Here is a 21488-nt window from a genome sequence, read left to right on the forward strand (position 1 = left end):
GTTTCACCATGTTGGCCAGGATGGTCTCCATCTCTTGACCTCGTGATCCGCCCTCCTCCGCCTCCCAAAGTGCTGAGATTACAGGCGTGAGCCACTGCACCTGGCCTAACTGTTCTTAATATCTTTTTCTTTTCCTTTTTTTTTCTTCCTAACCACTAGATGACCAGGGATGCTGTTAACTTCCTTGTGCAGCTGTTTCTTTCCTTAAAAAGAGTGAAGTCTGATTTGGGAGAAATGCCTCATTATTTCCATCTAGCAACTGAAGTTGCTCTTATTCAGAAAACCCCATTGAGGATCCTGCACAGGGCCTAGCACTTATCCGAGTCAGTCCGTAAAATGTTCACCTGCATTGCATCCTGGGTACACGCAGAGACCTGGAGCTGTGTTCTGGAGGATTTTGAACTATGCACTAAAAAGGAAATGGCTATGGCTACTCAGAAGTCCCACGGGGGCCATTCTGGGCTATTTTAACAAAGCAGTAATAGCAAATACATTTTGTTTTTTTTAATCCAAAATTGATTAGAAATGAGCCAGCTTCGCTGGGCGCGGTGGCTCACGCCTGTAATCCCAGCACTTTGGGAGGCCGAGGTGGGCGGATCACAAGGTCAGGAGTTCGAGACCATCCTGGCCAACATGGTGAAACCCCATCCCTACTAAAATAAAATTAGCTGGTCATGGTGGTGTGCGCCTGTATTCCAGCTACTCGAGAGGCTGAGGCAGGGGAATCGCTTGAACCGGGAGGCAGAGGTTGCAGTGAGCCAAGATCGCGCCACTGCACGCCAGCCTGGTGACAGTGAGACTCCGTCTCAAAAAAAAAAAAAAAAAAAGAAAAAGAGAAATGAGCCAGCTTTTTAGTAACTCAAATTTAAAAGGAGATGTGTTATAAGTATTTTTTCTTCTGGACCCAGGAAACAAAGTATTAAAGTCTGTCTGGCCAGTGAAAGGAAATGAATGCTATTTATATCTGAGGGTAACATGAAGGGTAACCTAGTTTACCAGAGTAGAAGCCAGAGAGCATGTTAGCAAAATAGCCCCTGGGTTGGTTTTCTCTCTCACTCTCTCTTTCATCTTGTTTTGTCAGTACTAATAGGTAAAACTTGTGTGACCAACATATCCTTTTAGCATGGAGAAAATAAATTTGCTTTTGTTTATCTTAGAGTACAAATATCGCCCATAATTTCCACCTTTGTGGGAAGCTCTGCAGGCTCCTAAGTAACTTATTTTAGGTCACTTTGTTTCCTTAAACAAAAGAGAACTGTATTCGTTTTTCTTCTTCCTTTTGTTGTTCCCCTCTCCATTTTCCTTCTTTGTGCCACTTAACCCAGTTTTTTGTTTCTAGTACAAGAGAAACCCCTAAAGATTCTTTTTTTCTTCTGAAAACAGTTTGTTTTGGAATTCTACAGTGATTGTTGAGAGCAAGTGAGGTGACCCACAAACACTCAGTTAGAAGTGGAGCTTTGAACAGAAAAATCCTCAGGGAGGGACAGTTCAGAAAGAGGGAGGCATCAGTATTTATCAGAGGAAAGTTACTGTACTGTTGGAGGATAGATGCTAGCTGACTTGCATGTTTTTCTTTGCTACTTAAAATACACTGTTAGCCTGGCACAGTGGTGCGCACCTGTAGTCCCAGGTACTTAGGAGGCTGAGGCGGGAGTCTTTTTTTTTTTTTTTTTTTTTTTTGAGACGGAGTCTCGCTCTGTCGCCCAGGCTGGAGTGTGGTGGTGCGATCTCAGCTCACTGCAAGCTCCGCCTCCTGGGTTCATGCCATTCTCCTGCTGCAGCCTCCCGAGTAGCTGGGACTACAGGTGCCCGCCACCTCACCCGGCTAATTTTTTTGTATTTTTAGTAGAGACAGGGTTTCACCGTGTTACCCAGGATGGTCTCGATCTCCTGACCTCATGATCCACCCGCCTCGGCCTCCCAAAGTGCTGGGATTACAGGCGTGAGCCACCGCACCCGGCCTGAGGCGGGAGTCTTATTTGAGGAGTTCCAGACCAGCCTGGGCAACATAGCGATATCTCTGAATTTAAATAGATAAACATATAAAATAAATTACACTCTAACAGTTTTGTTATTGGTGATCCATACATGAACTGAAGCTAGCAGATATGAATGAGAAGAGACTTTCTTGGAATGCCAACAATGAGAATTTAAACAAAGTGGATGTCAAGTGGCCTGGACATTTTTCTTTTTCTTTTTATCATTGTTCCTTGGTGCACTATTACTTTCTGTTTTTGTTTTTATTTATTTTTATTTTTATTTTATTTATTTATTTTTTGAGACGGAGTCTCACTCTGTCACCCAGACTGGAGTGCAGTGGTATGATCTCTGCTCACTGCAGCCTCCACCTCCTGGGTTCAAGCAATTCTCCTGCCCTAGCCTTCCAAGTAGCTGAGATTACAGGCATGTGCTACCATGTCTGGCTACTTTTTGTATTGTTAGTAAAGATGGGGTTTCAACATGTTGGCCAGGCTGGTCTTGAACTCCTGATCTTAGGTGATCCGCCCGCCTTGGCCTCCCAAAGTGCTGGGATTATAAGCATGAGCCATCATGCCTGGACTAATTTTTATATTTTTAGTAGAGACAGGGTTTCACCATGTCGGCCAGGCTGGTCTTGAACTCCTGACCTCAAGTGATTCGCCTGCCTTGGCCTCCCAAAGTGCTGGCATTACAGGTGTGAGCCACCATGCCCAGCGTCTTTTTGTTTTTAGAGACAAGTTCTCCCTGTGTTGCCCAGGCTGGTCTTAAACTCCTGGCCTCAAGTGATCCTCCCGCCTCAGCCTCCCAAAGTACTGAGATTAGAGGCATGAGTCACCACGCCTGACTTCTTTGTACAATATTAAACATGTGTCTCAACTTTCCTCTTATGTCTTTAAAATGGGAGTGAATGTTTGCCTCCTGGAAAGTCACACAGGACTTAAGCAATGCTAAATTATTTAGATGTGCTTTCATTTGGGAAATACAATTAGAAATGGGAAATGCGGGCCAAGAGAGGTGGCTTATGCCTGTAATCCCAGCACTTTGGGAGGCTGAGGTGGGCGGGTCACTTGAGGCCAGGAGTTTGAGATCAGCCTGGCCAACATGACAAAACCCTATTTCTACTAAAAATACAAAAATTAGCCCGGCGGGATGGCATGGGCCTGTAGTCCCAGCTAGTCAGGAGGCTGAGGCATGAGAATTGCTTGAACCCTGGAGGTGGAGGTTGCAGTGAACCCAGATCGCTCCACTGCACTCCAGCCTGGGCAACACAGCAAGACTGTCTCAAAAAAAAAAAAAAAAAAAAAAAAAAAGAAAAGAAAAAGAAAAAGAAATGGTAAATGCTCACCTCGGAGAACTGAGAACCTGGCTGCTGTCTTCAGGGTCTGTCCTAGGGGGATTTCTTCCTGATGAGAACTGCATTGGCTGGGTGCAGGGGCTCACGCCTGTAATCCCAGCACTTTGGGAGGCTGAGGTGGGTGGATCACCTGAGGTCAGGAGTTCGAGACCAGCCTGGCCAATATGGTGAAAACCTGTCTCTACTAAAAATACAAAAATTAGCCAGGTGTGATGGCTTGCGCCTGTAATCCGCGCTACTTGGGAAGCTGAGGCAGGAGAATCACTTGAACCCTGGAGACGGAGGTTGCAGTGGGCAGAGATCACGCCACTGCATTCCAGCCTGGGCAACACGGAGTCGCCTGGGCAACACGGTGAGGCTCCGTCTCAAAAAAACAAAACAAAACAAAACAAAAAAGAACTGCACTTACTCCCTTCCTCCCTCCATTTTCATATTTCTGAATGCAATCACTAACAACCTCAGGGCATCCTTGACTCTTCCTTCTGCTCTCATGTCTAATAAGCAAATTCTGTTCATTTTTTTTCTGCAGTGTCTCTCCTATCTACCCACATTTCAAAATCCCCATCATTCATGTTGATATCCTCTTAGCTGAACTGTTGCGGTAGTCTTCTTGTAAGTCTTCCCAACCTCAAGTTTCCCTCTCCCTTAGGGATCTCCTTAGAACATAACTTTGATCGTGTTTTACTATTTTATATGTGAACTTGAATATTGTACCACTCCCTGTTGCCTATAGAATAAAGTTCAAATTCCTTGGTGTAGTGGTCAAGTCCTGCACTGACTGACCTCAACCTGCTTCTCTGGTCTTATCTGCTACAAGTTGTCTTCATTTCCTTTTACTTCAGACTTCACTGGTTATTGTTTCTGGATAAAGCCCTATACTTTTTCACCTCTTTATTGACTTCTCATTCAGCTACATTTTTGTAAGCTTCAACTTGCTGCTTTTAGCATTTTGCATTCTCTCTCCTTCCCAAATGACAGCCGAATGCCTTGTACATCAGTAGGTGCTCAAAAAATCTCTGTCTCTGGTTGAACTGTAGAGACCCATACCGTTTCTAGCCTGAGGTGCTTTGTGGCCTGAACAGCTCCTGCCCTGTTCCTCTTTGAGCATGCTCTGCGTCTCTGCATTGCCCTCCCCCCTTCCTGGTTTGCTCTTGCCCACTTCTCTTTTAGCTTTATCACCAGACCACAGACAGTTCACAGAAGGCCCGCTGAAGGGAAGCCTGAGAAGGAAAAATTCAAGTCATCTCTCCAGGGGCCTATCACTGCTAACCAACCTGTTGCTGTAAAGTAATTGCACTGTAGTCTTCCTCCTTGAAAGCTAAACTGGTCATATTTAGTCCTTGCCAGCCTAAATTGGATTTGCACAGGGTGCAAACTGGAGTTTCAGTCTAGAGCTTACAGGTTTGCTTGGCATGAGATGTGTTTTTAGAGATGTCTGTGTTTATTTTATTTTATTTTATTTTTTGAGACGGAGTCTCGCTCTATCGCCCAGGCTGTAGTGCAGTGACGTGATCTTGACTCACCTCAATGTCTGCCTCCCAGGTTCAAGCAGTTCTCCTGCCTCAGCCTCCCAAGTAGCTGGGACTACAGACGTGTGCCACCATGCCCGGCTAATTTTTGTTTATTTTTATTATTTTAATTTTCATTTTCTTGAGACAGATTCTAGCTCTGTCACCTAGGCTAGAGTGCAGTGGCGTGATCTCGACTCACTACAACCTTCACCTCCCATGTTCAAGTGGTTCTCCTGCCTCAGCCTCCCACATAGCCAGGACTACAGGTGTCTGCCTCCACACCCAGCCAATTTTTATTTATTTTTATTGTTTTGAGACAGTCTTGCTCTGTTTCCCAGGCTGGAGTGCAGTGGTGCAATCTCGGCTCATTGCAACCTCCACCTCCTGGGTTCAAGCAGTTCTCCTGCCTCAGCCTCCTGAGTAGCTGGGATTACAGGCACCCGCCAGCACGCCTGTTATAGGTGCCCGCCAGCACGCCTGGCTAATTTTTGTATTAGTAGAGATGGAGTTTTGCCATGTTGGCCAGGCTGGTCTTGAACTCCTGACCTCAGGTGACCCACCTGCCTCGGCTTCCCAAAGTGCTAGGATTACAGGTGTGAGCCAGTACACGTGGTCTTTATTTTATTTATTAATTTAAGAAAATTTTTTTTTGTATTTTTAGTAGAGAAAGGGTTTCACCATGTTGGCCAGACTGGTCTCGAACTCCTGACCTCAGGTGATCCTCCCGCCTCAGCCTCCCAAAGTGTGGAGATTACAGGTATGAGGCACTGTGCCTGGCCCTGTGTTCATTTTAAATAATAGAATCTATGACACTCCTTTTTAAAGCTATGAGATAATTGAGAAATGTAAAAGAAATGAAAAAAGAAAACTAAACATGGTTATTTAACTTTGAAGAAAGTAACAAAACAATTTGGGATGGTGGCAAAGCTGAAATGGAAAAAAATGTTTTTTTTCCATTCTTTTTAATGCCAGGTGTCCTGTGTTATGAATGTCACTCAAGAGTTACCTGCCCTGTGTACTATATGCTAGGTAAACACTTAGCTCCTTTTTGTCATAAGAGTAAAATCCAAACTCCACATGGTGTTTGAAGTCTTACAGCTTAGCCTAAATTTACTACTGTTGTTATCATTGTTAGTAGCACTTACCATTTATTAAGCACTTACTTTGAGTCCATGGGCCTTACACTGTGTCACAAAAGTTCCATAAGAGGATCTCTACTTTTTTTTTTTTTTTTGAGACAATTTTGCTTTGTTGCCCAGGCTGGAGTGCAGTGGTGTGATCTCAGCTCACTGCAAACTCCGCCTCCGGGGTTCAGGCCGTTCTCCTGCCTCAGCCTCCTGAGTATCTGGAACTATAAGTGCCCGCCACCACACCCGGCTAATTTTTTGTATTTTTAGTAGAGATGGAGTTTCACCGTGTTAGCCAGGATGGTCTCGATCTCCTAACCTTGTGATCCGCCTGCCTCGGCCTCCCAAAGTGCTGGGATTACAGGCGTGAGCCACCGTGCCTGGCCGAGAATCTCTATTTTTTAGCTGGGAGATTGAGGCTTAGAGAGGGTCGGTAACATGCTTGTAGTCACTCACCTGGTCATTGGCGGAGTCGAAAATAGAACTCAGGTCACACTTGAGCCCTAGGTCACACTGGAGCCCTAACTCTTATTCTCTTCTTCTTCTTTTTTTTTTTGAGACGGAGTCTCACTCTGTCACCTAGGCTGGAGTGCAATGGTGCAGTCTCGGCTCACTGCAACCTCCACCTCCTGGGTCCAAGTGATTCTCCTCCCTCAGCCTCCCAAATAGCTGGGATTACAGGTGCCCGCCACCACACCTGGGTAATATTTGTATTTTTAGTAGAGACAGGGTTTCTCCATGTTGGCCAGGTTGGTCTTGAACTCCTGACCTCAAGTGATCTGCCTGCCTCGGCCTCCAAAAGTGCTGGGATTACAGGTATGAGCCAACGCGCCTGGCCACACTCTTCTTTTGTATCCCTAGTGCTTCTCAAATAAAACTTTTCCCTACTTATTTATCCTACTTATTATTACTTGTTTCCAAGCATATTATAATGCCCTATCTTTGTGCTTTGGTGAAGTTATTTTCTCTGCCAGAAATGCTTTCTGAGCCCCTCGTTTGCTCCTCGGTGATATAGTTTATTGGTTGAGAACACAGACTCTTGGCTCAGATTCCCTAGGTTTGAACCCTGGCTGTGTGCCATTTACTACTGTGTGCTCTTGGGCAAGTTATTTAACCTCTATGTATATCTCCTGGTCTGTAATGTGGACGTAATAACAACACCTACCTCATATAGTAGTTGTGAGGATAAAATATATGTAAAGTGATTTAAACAGCACTTGATGTGCAGTAAGCCTTAAGTATTTGTTCTTTTTTTTTTTTTTTTTTTTTTTTTGAGATGTAGTCTTGCTCTGTTTCCCATGCCGGAGTGCAGTGGCGTGATCTTGGCTCACTGCAACCTCTGCCTCCTGGGTCAGGTGATTCTTGTGCCTCAGCTTCCCGAGTAGCTGGGATTATAGGCGCCCGCCACCACGCCTGGCTAATTGTTTTGTATTTTTAGTAGGGACGGGGTTTTGCCATTTTGGCAAGGCTGGTCTCGGACTCCTGACCTCAGGTAATCTGCCCACCTCGGCTTCCCAAAGTGCTGGGATTATAGGCATGAACCACTGCACCTAGCCAAGTATTTGCTTTTAATATTATTAATATTTTTAATACTATCGTTGTCATCATCAACAGAGCCTGACTTGTATTCTAGGTAGTTGGATCTAGACTGGTTTATTTCCCCATGAATTCTTTGCTAGTGTGGAAGGCCCTGTCTCAGACTGAGAGAGCCTGGGGAATGTCCCCCTGGTGGTGTGTGCAGGGCATGATATTGCTGGCAAGCATTGAACCTACTCACTTAATCCAGTCAGTTTGAACTGTCAGGTATTTTGAATTACATGGTTTGCAGGTATTTTGCTCACGTGGTTTTGCAGGTTCTTCCAGGATGCTGGAAATGGGATGCATTGCAAAGTCTGGTGACTGAGAAGATAGAAGGGGACACCTCCTCCTAGACCTGTCTAGTAGGTGCTCAGGAAGGGTAGGATGTGATCTCCACCCAGCAGTGACAGCCACACTCCCACATATCCTGTACAGACTGTGCTGATACTTTTGCTTGGTTATCCAAACAGATTTAAACCTTCTCTTCACATCATACTTACCCCTGGGAGTTTATAGTTTCATTGATGATGTTGTCCTCATGTATGCAAAATGGGAGGCTGTGGGACTTTGGAGTCAAGCAGATCTGGGTTTTAATGTCAGCTGCACCATTTACTGGCTCTATGTCCTGGAGCATGTCTGCTATCTGCTGTAGACCTCAATATCCTTATTTGTAAAACAAGGCTAATAATCAAACACAATACATGAAGCATTGAACATGGTACCTAACTATGAGAGGTACTTGATAAATGGTAGTCATCATTATTAAAGCAGTGGGGGATTAGGAGTGATGGAGAAGAGGGAAAAGAACAGTTCCTGAATGTCTGGTGTGTACCAGGCATTGTGCTAGGTTCGTGACTCATGTAGATTATATTTGTTTATCCTTTTGAGGTCCCCATAAGTATGGTAGCATTACTTCTGTTTTACATATGAGGAAGCAAATTAAATAATTTGTTTGAGGGTTCATATGAGGTGATGGATGGAGTCAGTAACATCACCAGCTCTATTTTATTCTAAAGCCCAAGGCGTTTTCCAAAACACTTTGTTTTTTTAAAGTGCCAGGCATGTTATATAGACAGGAAGACACTCAAATTCGGAGAAATGACTACTGAGGACTTATGTGGCTGGGGAGGACTTCATGAAGGTGGAGGTAGGAGTTGAGGCTGGGCTTCGAAGGAGAGGTGGCCAAAAAGTAGGAGGAACGTCATATGAAGGCAGGAGTGCGGATGGTGTGTATGAGGAATCTATCCTTTTAGATCGGGCTGTCTGTGGGTGATGGATTGATGAGGGGGAGTGGAGCCAATATGCAAAGAGTGTCAGGTGCCAGTTGAACCAGTTTGGGTCTTAACCTGTAGGCAGTGGTGTAATACAGGAAGATTTAGAGCAGAGAGAGATGAAATCAGTTTAATCAGGCCAAGCGCAGAGGCAAAATGCGTAGGGAGAAGTGGGAAGATCTCTTAGTTGGGAGACTCCTGAGGTAGCAAGTGAGGAGATGGTAGCCTGGAGGAAGGCAGCTGTGAGACTGAAGAAACAGATGAGTAACTCTCTCTGGGGGGGCCTAAGGAGAGAGGTGAGCCGATGGCAAGACTGCTGTACACGTGGCTGATAGGAAGAATGATGGTGCTGGTAACAGGCGGGAGAGCTCAGGGAAAGAGTCCAGAATCAGACTACAGTTTTACCTGGGTCCCCCCTGCATGCAGAATATCTTGTAGAAATGCCCAGGGGACAGTGGAGGTGCTGAGCTCAGACAGGGCTGGACATCCCCATTCATAATCAACCAGGATGGCTGGTGGGTTCCTCGTAGAGGAGGAAGAACAAGGTCTAGATTTGCACTGTCCAATATGGTAGTCACTAGCCATATATGGCTTTTTTTTTTTTTTTTAAGAGATGGGGTCTTGCTATGTTGATTGACTAGGCTGGTCTCAAACTCCTGGCCTCAAGCTGTTCTCCCATCTCGAACTCCCAAAGTGCTGAGATTACAGACTAAACTTAATTTAGATAAAATCAAATAAAAAATTCAGTATTTTGGCTGGGCGCAGTGGCTCATGCCTGTAATCCCAGCACTTTGGGAGGCCTAGGCCGGCGGATTGCTTGAGGTCAGAAATTTGATAGCAGCCTGGCCAACATGGTGAAACCCTGTCTCTACTGAAAATACAAAGATTATCCAGGTGTGGTGGTGCGTGCCTGTAATATCAGCTACTAGGGAGGCTGAGGCAGGAGAATTGCTTGAACCCGGGAGGCTCTAGAGGTTGCAGTGAGCCAAGATTGCACCACTGCACTTCAACTTGGGTGACAGAGCATGACCCTTTCTCAAAAAAAATAAAAAGAAAAAAAATCAGTTTTTCATTTCCTAAAAAAAAAAAAAAAAATATATATATATATATATATCTGTTTTTCTCCCCCTGAGACGGAGTCTTGCTGTGTCACCCAGGCAGGAATGCAGTGGCACGATCTCGGCTCGCTACAACCTCTGCTTCCCGGGTTCAAGCAATTCTCCTGCCTCAGCCTCCCGAGTAGCTGGGATTACAGGTGCCCACCACTGTGCCCAGCTAATTTTTATATATTTAGTAGAGACGGGGTTTCACCATGGCCAACCATGTTGGCCAGGCTGGTCTCGAACTCCTGACTGCCTGATCCGCTGGCCTTGGCCTCCCAAAGTGCTACAATTACAGGCATGAGCCACCACGCCCGGCCTCAAGCCATATTTTAAGTGTTCAATATATATTGGACAGCGCAGTTATATTTTCATCATCAAAAAAGGTTTTTATTTTTTATTTTTTTGTTTTTTTTTTTGAGACGGAGTCTTGCTTTGTCACCCAGGCTGGAGTGCAGTGGCGCGATCTCCACTCACTGCAAGCTCCGCTTCCCGGGTTCACACCATTCTCCTGCCTCAGCCTCCCGTGTAGCTGGGACTACAGGCGCCCGCCACCACGCCCGGCTCATTTTTTTAAATGTATTTTTAGTAGAGACGGGGTTTCACCGTGTTAGCCAGGATGGTCTCCATCTCCTGACCTCGTGATCCGCCCGTCTCGGCCTCCCAAAGTGCTGGGATTACAGGCGTGAGCCACCGCGCCCGGTCAAAAAAGTTTTATTGGACAGTACTGGTCTAGGGCTTGGGGAGTACCTACAAATAACTAGGGGGCATGAAGGAGGAAAATAGCAAAAGGAGACAGAAGGAGCAACTGAATGAAGAAATGATGCTGCTGCCTCTCAGATGATTCTCAAAAGAAATGCGGTATTTCCATTTTAGTTTGAATTTATTTTTTCCTTGTATGATGGCATGTTTTAGAAAAGCCCAGCACTTTGGGAGGCTGAAGCGGGCGGATTGACCTGGGGTTGGGAGTTTTAGACCAGCCTGACCAACATGGAGAAACCCCATCTTTACTAAAAGTACAAAATTAGCCAGGCATGGTGGTGGTGCATGCCTGTAATCCCAGCTACTTGGGAGGCTGAGGCACAAGAATCACTTGAACCTGGGAGGCAGAGGTTGTAGTGAGCCAAGATTGCGCTGCTGAACTCCAGCCTGGGCGACAGAGTGAGACTCCATCTCAAAGAAAAAGAAAAACCCAGGCTCCAATTCAGTGGTAGGCCTGGCTACAGGATGTTAAAATCAAGGCCTTGCTGCTTATCTTTGTTTCATAGGTCTGGGCCTTCAACAGATCTTTTTTTTTTTTTTTTTTTTTTTTTTTTTTTGAGACGGAGTCTTGCTCTGTCGCCCAGGCTAGAGTGCAGTGGTACAATCTCGGCTCACTGCGACCTCCACCTCCTGGGTTCACGCCATTCTCCTGCCTCAGCCTCCCAAGTAGCTGGGACTATAGGCGCTCGCCACTACGCCCGGCTAATGTTTTGTATTCCTTAGTAGAGACGGGGTTTCACTGTGTTAGCCAGGATGGTCTCCTGACCTAATCCGCCCACCTCCGCCTTCTGAAGTGCTCCGATTACAGGTGTGGGCCAACTCGCCCGGCCCCAACACATCTTATTTGGCTTCTAGAACACCTCTTGGTCATGCAGTGAGGGATACCCTCAAGTTAACCACTGGAAAATAAGACAGCAATCATATGAGGCAGACACTGTTATCTTATTCAGATGAGGAAGCAGATGCTTAGAGAAGTTGGATAACTTTCTCAATAAAACGTGTCTTTGACTCCAAAGCCTGTGTATGTATATAAAACACAAAAAATAGGTTATTATAGCTAACTCTAGGAAATACATATAAGCAAAAATAAAAACAAATGTAACCACTGAGAAATGACTACTGTAAACATTTTGCTGTACACCCTTCCAGACTTTCCATGTGTCTGTGTGTGGGTCCATACAAATACAGCATATGTGAATATTTATAAGCATGGTATCTATGCACATAGACATATACTCCAGTCCTTTCTAATGCATATAAGTATGTCAGGCCATGCTCATTAACTACCATCCTCAATCCCTTATCAGCAGTTCTGAAGTCCTGAAAGCTCTGAAGGCTGGAACAAATTTTTCTTGTAAGTTTGACCTAAGCTCAATTTGGCAGTAAGACTTGCTTGAACTGACATAAGACTATTTATAGGCTTTGTTTATCCCACTCAGTATTACTATTCATAAGTTATACTGTGGAAATATAAAAGCATTTGATTAACTGGGTATTGCCTCAGACCCTGCTGCGGTGGTTATATAGTATTTGATATAGGTAATGTGTTATCTTCCTAAAGTCCCCCAAATTCTGAATTCCAAAATACACTTGGCCCAAGGGGCTTCAGATAAGAGCTTATGGGTCTATATTAGGCCATGTTGCTGCTTGGGCTAAGGAAGGCGCCTCGAGGGTCAACATTGTCTATTTAGTGAGGCATGTGCGAGTTTTGGTTCTACAGAATATGCAGTACAAAGCATAGAATTTGCAAGAAAAATAGAACACTTGCACTTTTACACATCCAAATCAAGCTGCAGTTGTTACTGTAGCTTGTTGACTTACTTGGTAGGCTGCTCCTGGGGAAATGGTTTCAATTGTCAGCATGAAAGGTGGTCAATGAGTACACAGAAAAATCACACTGAGCTTAATCTGCCTGGGGGCTGCTTGTTTAGGGTGTGTTTACTGCCTGCCTGCTGTGTGCCATCTATTGTGGTGAGCTGGGGCCACAGAGAGAGCACATCAGTCCCTGCTTCCAAGAATCTTGTGGTCTAGGTGTAGAGGTAAGACAGATAGGAACAGTGAAACCCAGGTATGGTTCCGTTATCATAATGGAATCATTATCATGGAATCATTATGTGAGAATGTAAGGAGAGGGCCAGAGAAAGCTTTTTGAAGATAACTCCTAAACTGAGTCTTGAAGGATGAGTTTGTAGTTCATCATGTGAAGGTGGAATTGGGATATGGAAAGATGATCAGGATCAGGGGTGGAGTGAATAGGCAGTGTCTGAAAAGGTAAGTTTGGTGTGACTGGATTGGGAGGTAAGAGAGAGAAGCTTCCAGTGGGCATGGGAAATGGGGCTGGAGAGGAAGTCTGAAGCTATTTATAAATGTCTTTTCATGCAATACTCAGAGGTTTGGGTTCTGTTCCAAAAATTGTTACCGGAAAGGGGTCCCGAGCCAGACTCCAAGAGAGGGTTCTTAGATCTTGAGCAAGAAAGAATTCAAGGCAAATCTATAGAGTAAAGTAAAGGGAAATTTATTAAGAAACTAAAGGAATAAAGAATGGCTACTCCATGGACAGAGCAGCCCTGAGGGCTACTAGTTGCCCGTTTTAATTTTTTAAAATTTCTTGATTATATGCTAAACAAGAGGTGGATTATGCCACGTGCTTCCATGTGAAGAGTCCACCAATGGGCTTTGTGTGAGCAACAAGGCTGTTTATTTCACCGGGTGCAAGCGGGCTGAGTCCGAGAAAGGAGTCGGCAAAGGGTGGTGCGATTATCATTAGTTCTTACCGGTTTGGGATAGGTATACAAAGTACCTTCTTAAGGGCAGGGAGAATATTACAAAGTACCTTCTTAAGGGCAGGGGGAGAATATATCCTATCAGTTAGGGTGGGGCAGGAACAAATCACAATGGTGGAATGTCATCAGTTCAGGCTATTTTCAGTTTTTTTGTGGATCTTCAGTTGCTTCAGGCCATCTGGATGTATATGTGCAGGTCACAGGGGATATGATGGCTTAGCTTGTGCTCAGAGGCCTGACATTCCTGTCTTCTTATATTAATAAGAAAAACAAACAAAAAAAAATGATGGTGAAGTGTTGAGGCAGCGAACATTTTTTGGGGGTGGTATGGAGAGATAATGAGCGATGTTTCTCAGGGCTGCTTTGAGTGGGATTAGGGGCGGCATGGGAACCTAGAGTGGGAGAGATTAAACTGAAGAGCTGCTTCAAGTGGGATTGGGGTGGTGTGGGAACCTATAGTGGGAGAGATTAAACTGAAGAAAGATTTTGAGGTAGGTGGTGATATTGTGGGGTTGTTAGAAGGAGCATTTGTCATATAGAATGATTGGTGATGGCCTGGATGCGGTTTTGTAAGAATTGAGAAACTAAACGGAAGACACGAGGTCTGAATAAGATAAGGAGAAAAACAGGCATTAAAGGACTAAGAATTGGGAGGACCCAGGATATCCAATTAGAGTGCCCAAGGGGGTTCAGCGTAATTATTTGATTGGTTGGCAAGTTTTGGGGCTCTATCCTTGAGTTTTTTTGTGTATCATATACCAGGCCAGACTGATTTAGGTAAAAACATTCTTCATTTAAAAATATACAGAGTCCCCACCCCCCCCTTTATTTTTGTTTTTTATTTTTTGATACCAGAGTCTTGCTCTGTCGCCCAAGCTGGAGTCCTGTGGCGTGATCTCGGCTCACTGCAAACTCCGCCTCCCGGGTTCACGCCATTCTCCTGCCTCAGCCTCCCGAGTAGCTGGGACTACAGGCGCCTGCCACCATGCCCGGCTAACTTTACTCAATTTTTAAAAGCTGTAACTTGGCCGGGCGCGGTGGCTCAAGCCTGTAATCCCAGCACTTTGGGAGGCCGAGACGGGTGGATCACGAGGTCAGGAGATCGAGACCATCCTGGGGGAACACGGTGAAACCCTGTCTCTATTTAAAAAAATACAAAAAAGTAGCTGGGCAAGGTGGCAGGCGCCTGTAGTCCCAGCTTCTCGGGAGGCTGAGGCAGGAGAATGGCATGAACCCAGGAGGCGGAGCTTGCAGTGAGCTGAGATCCGGCCACTGCACCCCAGCCTGGGTAGAGCGAGACTCCCTCTCAAAAAAAAAAAAAAAAAAAAAAAAAAAAAAAAGCTGTAACTAGCTCAAAAGTTTTCTTGACTCTGAAAAACAAAACAAGGGATCAGCAACATTTTAAGCAAAGTCAAAAAGATTACTTTAGTCTTCTATTAGTTCAGTCCATGCAGTTAACTTCTGTTCTGATTGATATTCAAGAACATTTCAGCTTTACATGAGTCCTGAAAGTTTTTCCTCAATTCTAATGTCACAGTCTCCAAAGTTATTAGAAACCTGCATTCAAGAGCACTTTTCAAAGTCCTATAGCTGATTGAAACCACCTTTGAAACAGGATTAAAACAAGACAACAATTGTGTGTGGATGACAAAATGTTTTAAGGCAGCCACAGTCAAAAATACGATTGACAAAGAAATTTGGTCACTGCAGTGGCATATAACAATTTTACATAATAATTGTAATTATTAGGAACATACACTAAGTCATGAGAGAATTATGAGAGTTTTCCATAATTTTGGAACGTATACCAATAACATATTTTTATTTATTTATTTATTTATTTATTTATTTATTTATTTATTGTTGAGACAGAATCTTGCTTTGTCGCCCAGACTGGAGTGCAGTGGCATGATGATCTTGGCTTGCTGCAACCTCTGGCTCCTGGGTTCAAGCTATTCTTCTGCCTCAGCCTCCCAAATAGCTGGGACTACAGGTGTGCACTACCATGCCCAGCTAATTTTTGTATTTTTAGTAGAGATAGGGTTTCACCATGTTGGCCAGGCTGGTCTTGAACTCCTGACTTCAGGTGATCCTCCTGCCTTGGCCTCCCAAAGTGCTGGAATTACAGGCTTGAGCTACCGCCCCTGGCCTCAATAACATATTTATGCAAATACAGCCCAAAGAAAGCCAAACACTATTTCATATTTGATAATCCTTTATGATTTATATACCAAATAAGCCAAATTTCACTTTGCATTACTATACTATTAATGTTAAACCCAATTCTTAATGAAACCTTATAGACAAATCTCTCCAACTGTAATGCCTGACCATAAGGTAAGATTTTCATTAACCTTTTATAACCCTTTACAATTTTCTTTCTTTTTTTTTTTTTTTTTTTTTTTTTGTGAGACAGAGTTTTGCTCTTGTTTCCAGGCTGGAGTGCAATGACGTGATCTTGGCTCACTGCAACCTCCGCCTCCTGGGTTAAAGCTATTCTCCTGCCGCAACCTCCTGAGTAGCTGGGATTACAGGCATGAGCCACCATGCCTGGCTAATTTTATATTTTTGGTAGAGATGGGGTTTCTCCTTGTTGGTCAGGCTGGTCTTGAACTCCCGACCTCAGGTGATCCACCCGCCTCAGCCTCCCAAAGTGCTGGGATTACAGGCATGAGTCAACATGATTGGCTCACCCTTTACAATTTTTTTTTGTTAAAGAGCGGATTAGTGCTCTATGAAAAACTTACTGTACTTTTATTGTTTTTTTTTTTTTTTTGAGATGGAGTCTCGCTCTGTTGCCCAGGCTGGAGTGCAGTGGCCAGATCTCAGCTCACTGCAAGCTCCGCCTCCCGGGTTTACGCCATTCTCCTGCCTCAGCCTCCCGAGTAGCTGGGACTACAGGCGCCCGCCACCTCGCCCGGCTAGTTTTTTGTAGTTTTAGTAGAGACGGGGTTTCACTGTGTTCGCCAGGATGGTCTCCATCTCCTGACCTCGTGATCCAACTGTCTCGGCCTCCCAAAGTGCTGGGATTACAGGCGTGAGCCACCACGCCCGGCTGTACTTTTATTCTAATGTTTAATTTAGAGAAAAACTGAATAATACCCTCAACTTTAGCCAGTATGTTCACACACAAAATTTGGTTTACAAGATTAATTTTTCACAAACACTTAAACTTTCAGCTTTATTCTATTTAACTTAATCTTTCAACTCTTTAGGTGAAAAAACAAATCCACATTCCCATGACTTCTTTTATATATATATATATATATATATACATATATATATATATATATTTTTTTTTTTTTTTTGATACGGAGTCTTGCTCTGTTACCAGGCTGTAGCTCAGTGGAGTGATCTCGGCTCACTGCAGTCTTCACTTCCTGGGTTCAAGTGATTCCCCTGCCTCAGCCTCCTGAGTAGATGGGACTACAGGTGCGCACCACCACACCTGACTAATTTTTTGTATTTTAGTAGCGACAGGGTTTGACCATGTTGGCTAGGCTGGTCTCAAACTCCTGACCTCGTGATCCATCCGCCTCGGCCTCCCAAAGTTCTGGTATTACAGGTGTGAGCCACCATGCCTGACCGACTTCTTATAATCTTTTATGAAAAACACATTTCACTTTCTTTACACACCTTGCATATAAAACTGTTTTTATTTCCCAAAGATTACTTAAGTCATGGAACCAAAAGGCATTATACTGTTTACTTTTCTGACAAAAAATACTTTATTTAAGCACTTTTTTTTTCCTGGACAGAATCTCGCTCTGTTGAGTATAATGCGGTGATCTTGGCTCACTGCAGCCTCCGCCTCCTGGGTTCAAGCAATTCTCCTGCTTCAGCCTCCCAAGTGGCTGGAATTACAGGCATGCACTACCATGCCAGCTAATGTTTTTTTGTATTTTTAGTAGAGACAGAATTTCACCAGGTTGCCCAGCCTGGTCTCGAACTCCTGACCTCAGGTGATCCACCTGCCTCGACCTCCCAAAGTGCTGGGATTACAGGTGTGAGCCACTGTGCCTGGCCTTATTTAAGCTCTTATTATTATTATCATTATTTGAGACAGAATTTTTCTCTGTCGTCCAGGCTGGAGTGCAGTGGCACAGTCTCGGCTCACTGCAACCTCTGCCTTCTGGGTTCAAGCAATTCTCTTGTCTTGGCCTCCCAAGTAGCTGGGATTACAGACGTGCACCACCATGCCCAGCTAATTTTTGTATTTTTAGTAGAGACAGGGTTTCACCATGTTGGCCAAGCTGGTCACAAACTCTTCACCTCAAGTGATCTGCCTGTCTCGGCCTCCCAAAGTCCTGGAATTTCAGGCATGAGCCACTGCGCCCAGGCTAAGCACTTATTATCTTAAACCAATTAGTTAAAACTCTTTCATATGTAAACATTACATGCACAACACATATAAATACACAGAAAAAGATCCAGTAGTTGTAAGACTTTTCATTTGCCAGTAAAGAATGCAGTTTCCATGGCCTAATAAGCAGGCACAGCTAGCAGGCAAAAGGTCCCTTTTTTTTTTTTTTGTTTGAGACGGAGTCTCGCTCTGTTGCCCAGGCTGGAGTGCGGTGGCGCGATCTCGGCTTACTGCAACCTCAGCCTCCCGGGTTCAAGTGATTCTCTTGCCTCAGCCTCCCGAGTAGCTGGGATTACAGGCATGCACCACCACACCCGGCTAATTTTGTATTTTTAGTAGAGATGGGGTTTCTCCATGTTGATCAGGCTGGTCTGGACCTCCTGACCTTAGGTGATCCGCCTGCCTCCGCCTCCCAAAGTGTTGGGATTACAGATGTGAGCCACCACTCCTGGCACCTTTATTCTTATAGATTCCACTCATTTCCAAAGTTACTTAGGTAAACACTTTTTCCTCTACCCCCTTCAATGAGGTGGTTTCATACGTTGGTGATATAGGTTAGACACTTTTGTCATTTTCTGCATTTTACTCCAGAACTTCCTGATATCCTAAATTATTTTTTTAAATTTTGCATACATTAAGGTTCACCCTTTGTGCTATAAAAATTTGTGGGTTTTGAAACCCATAGATAGTACCATGTATCCACCATTACAGTTTCTTTGAGTACAATTTTGCTGTCCTAAAAAGTCCACTGTTCTTCATTTATTTGACCCCACTCTCACCCCTAAAACACCTGGCAACCATTGATCTGTTTACCATCTCTATAGTTTTATCCAGAATGTTGTGTAATTGGAATCATAATATATAGCCTTTTCAGATGGACTTCCTTCACTCAGCAATATGTACTTAAGATTCATTCACATATTTTCATGGCTGGATAACTAATTTTTTAAATTGCTGAATATTTTATTATATGGATGTATCACAGTTTATTAACCTATTTAAATACATATTGGTTGCTTCCAGTTTTTGGTGATTATAAATAATGCTGCTATAAATATTTCTGTGCAGGTTTTTATGTGTACAAAAATTATTTTTCTTGCCATGTTTTTTTAGAGGTGGGGTCTCCCTCTGTCACCCAGGCTGGAGTGCAGTGACAAGATCACACCTCACTGCAGCCTTGAACTCCTGGGCTCAAGTAATCATCCCTCCCCAGCCTCCCGGGTAGCTAGGACTATGGGCATGTGCCACGACTTTTAATTTAATTTAATTTAATTTAAATTTTATTTTATTTTATTTTATTATTTTTTAAGAGATGGGGGTCTCTATTGTCCAAGCTGGTCTCAAACTCCTGGGCTCAACCAGTCCTCCTGCCTTAGCCTCCCAAATATCTGGGACTATAGGCACAAGTCATGGTGTCCAGCATGTTTTCATATCAGTAAATACCTAGGAGTATGATGGGTAGATCATATGGTAAGACTGTTTAACTTTTTAAGAAACTGCCAAACTGTCTTCCAAAGTGGCTCTATGATTTTCCATGCCTACTATCAATGGATGAGAGTCACTGCTCCTTTGCATCCTTGTCAGCAATTGGAATTGTCAGCTGGTTTTCTTTCTTTCTTTTTTTTTTTCTTTCCTTTTTTGAGACAACGTTTCGCCCTGTCGCCCAGGCTGGAGTGCAGTGGCGCAATCTCGGCTCACTGCAAGCTCCGCCTCCTGGGTTCACACCATTCTCCTGCCTCAGCCTCCTGAGTAACTGGGACTACAGGCGTCTGCCACCATGCCCGGCTAATTTTTGTGTGTGTTTTTAGTAGAGACGGGGTTTCACCATTGTTACCCAGGATGGTCTCGATCTCCTGACCTCGTGATCCGCCCGCCTCGGCCTCCCAAAGTGCTGGGATTACAGGTGTGAGCCACTGTGCACGGCTGGTTTTCTTTTTTTAAAATTTCAGTCATTCTAATAGATGTCCCAGTACACCATTACTAACATTTGAGTTAGTTAACTCTCTCAGCTCAGCTCTCTAAGCTCAGTGAGAGTAAAGAAAGAGAAGTAGAATCCAGCTGGTGATTTCATTTCCAGAAATAATTATTAAGTAACTATGGGGTAGTAGAACTCTAGACATAACCCATTCTAGTTCTCCTTTCTTATTTTTGTTTTATTTTGAAGACCGTGGGAAGATTACCTCAAACATTCCAAAAGAATGCTACAGACTTGAACTTGGATGTTATGTATTTAAATATATAAGGCACAAAAGGGCCGGGTATAGTGGCTCACGCCCGTAATCCCAGCACTGGGAGACCAAGGTGGGTGGATCACCTGAGGTCAGGAGTTTGAGACCAGCCTGGCCAACATGGCGAAACCCATCTCTACCAAAAATACAAAAACTACCTGAGTGTGGTGCTGCGCGTTTGTAATCCCAGCTACTTGGGAGGCTGAGGCAAGAGAATAGCTTGAACCTGGGAGGCAGAGGTTGCAGTGAGCCAAGCTTGCGCCACTGCACTCCAGCCTGGGCAACAGAGTGAGACCCTGTCTCAAAAAACAAACAAACAAAAAAACATATTCACACATAGGAATTCAGGTTCATTGCGCATTTAATATTGAATTGTGTGACTGCACTGCCTATAATGTGCTGGGTTACCAGTATGCTGAATGATGGGGCTACAGTGATGCATAAATCAGACAAAGTCTAGTCCTCAGTAAGCTTACAGTCTAACTGGGAAGAAAAAACACCTACAATACACAACTATCAAGACTGATGGGGAGTACAGGGAGCTATGGAAACACCAATGTCAGGGCATTTGACCAGCCTAGGAGAGGTTAGAGAAGTCTTCTTGGAGGAAATGACCTCTAAGATATGGCCTATAGCAGGAGTTGGTGAAGTGCAGCCTACAGGCCAAATCCAGCCTGCCATCTGCTTTTAGCTCATGAGCTAAGAATGATTTTTTTGCATTTTTAAATATTTGAAAAGATTCAAGAGAATAATGCTTTGTGATATGTGAAAATTGTATGATATTCGAATTTCAGCGTCTATAAATAACATTTCATTAGAATGCAGCCACTCTCACAGCTGCTTTTGCACTATAGCAGCAGAGTTGAACAGTTGCAAGAGACTGTATGACCTGCAAAGCCTAGGATATTTACTCTGTGGCCCTTTACAGAAAAAGTTTGCTGATCCCTGGCACAGGATAGGATGGGTAGGTGTTAGCCTTATAAAGCAGAGTGAAGAAAAGGGAAGTTGATTTCTGATGGGATCTTTGTATAGCTGCAGTAACCTTAATATGCTTATGACATGGCATAAAGGAGGTAGGGGCTGAAGGACTGTGGTGAGTATTGGAGCTAGACAAGTGGGTAGGATCCAAACTGGGAAGAGCCTTGGCAATTGTATGTAGGGATTTGGGTTTATCCAGTATGAAGCTTTTAAAAGATTTAAAGTGATGTGATCCGATTTACTTTTTAAAAAAATCCTCTGGCAACAGTGTAGAGATTGGGTTGGAGAGGGTGGGGTGAGAAAAGAGGCAGAGAAACTAGTTGAGGCTTTTATAGTCATTCAGGGGAGATGCTGGTAACCTAGACTAGCACAGTGACCCTGGGGATAGGAATATATTGGTTTGAGAGGCATTTAAGAAGCACAATTGAAAGGCTTTGGTGTCTTAGTTTAACC

General features: G+C 44.1%; 1 protein-coding gene across 1 annotated transcript in view; it reads left to right on the top strand.

Annotated features, from left to right (window-relative positions):
* The window catches only part of INPP5B (inositol polyphosphate-5-phosphatase B), a 76920-nt gene that overhangs the window by 20205 nt on the left and 35227 nt on the right, over positions 1 to 21488 (top strand).

This window comes from Macaca mulatta, chromosome 1 (genome assembly GCF_049350105.2).
Source record: "Macaca mulatta isolate MMU2019108-1 chromosome 1, T2T-MMU8v2.0, whole genome shotgun sequence".
In the NCBI taxonomy this organism is placed as follows: domain Eukaryota; kingdom Metazoa; phylum Chordata; class Mammalia; order Primates; family Cercopithecidae; genus Macaca; species Macaca mulatta.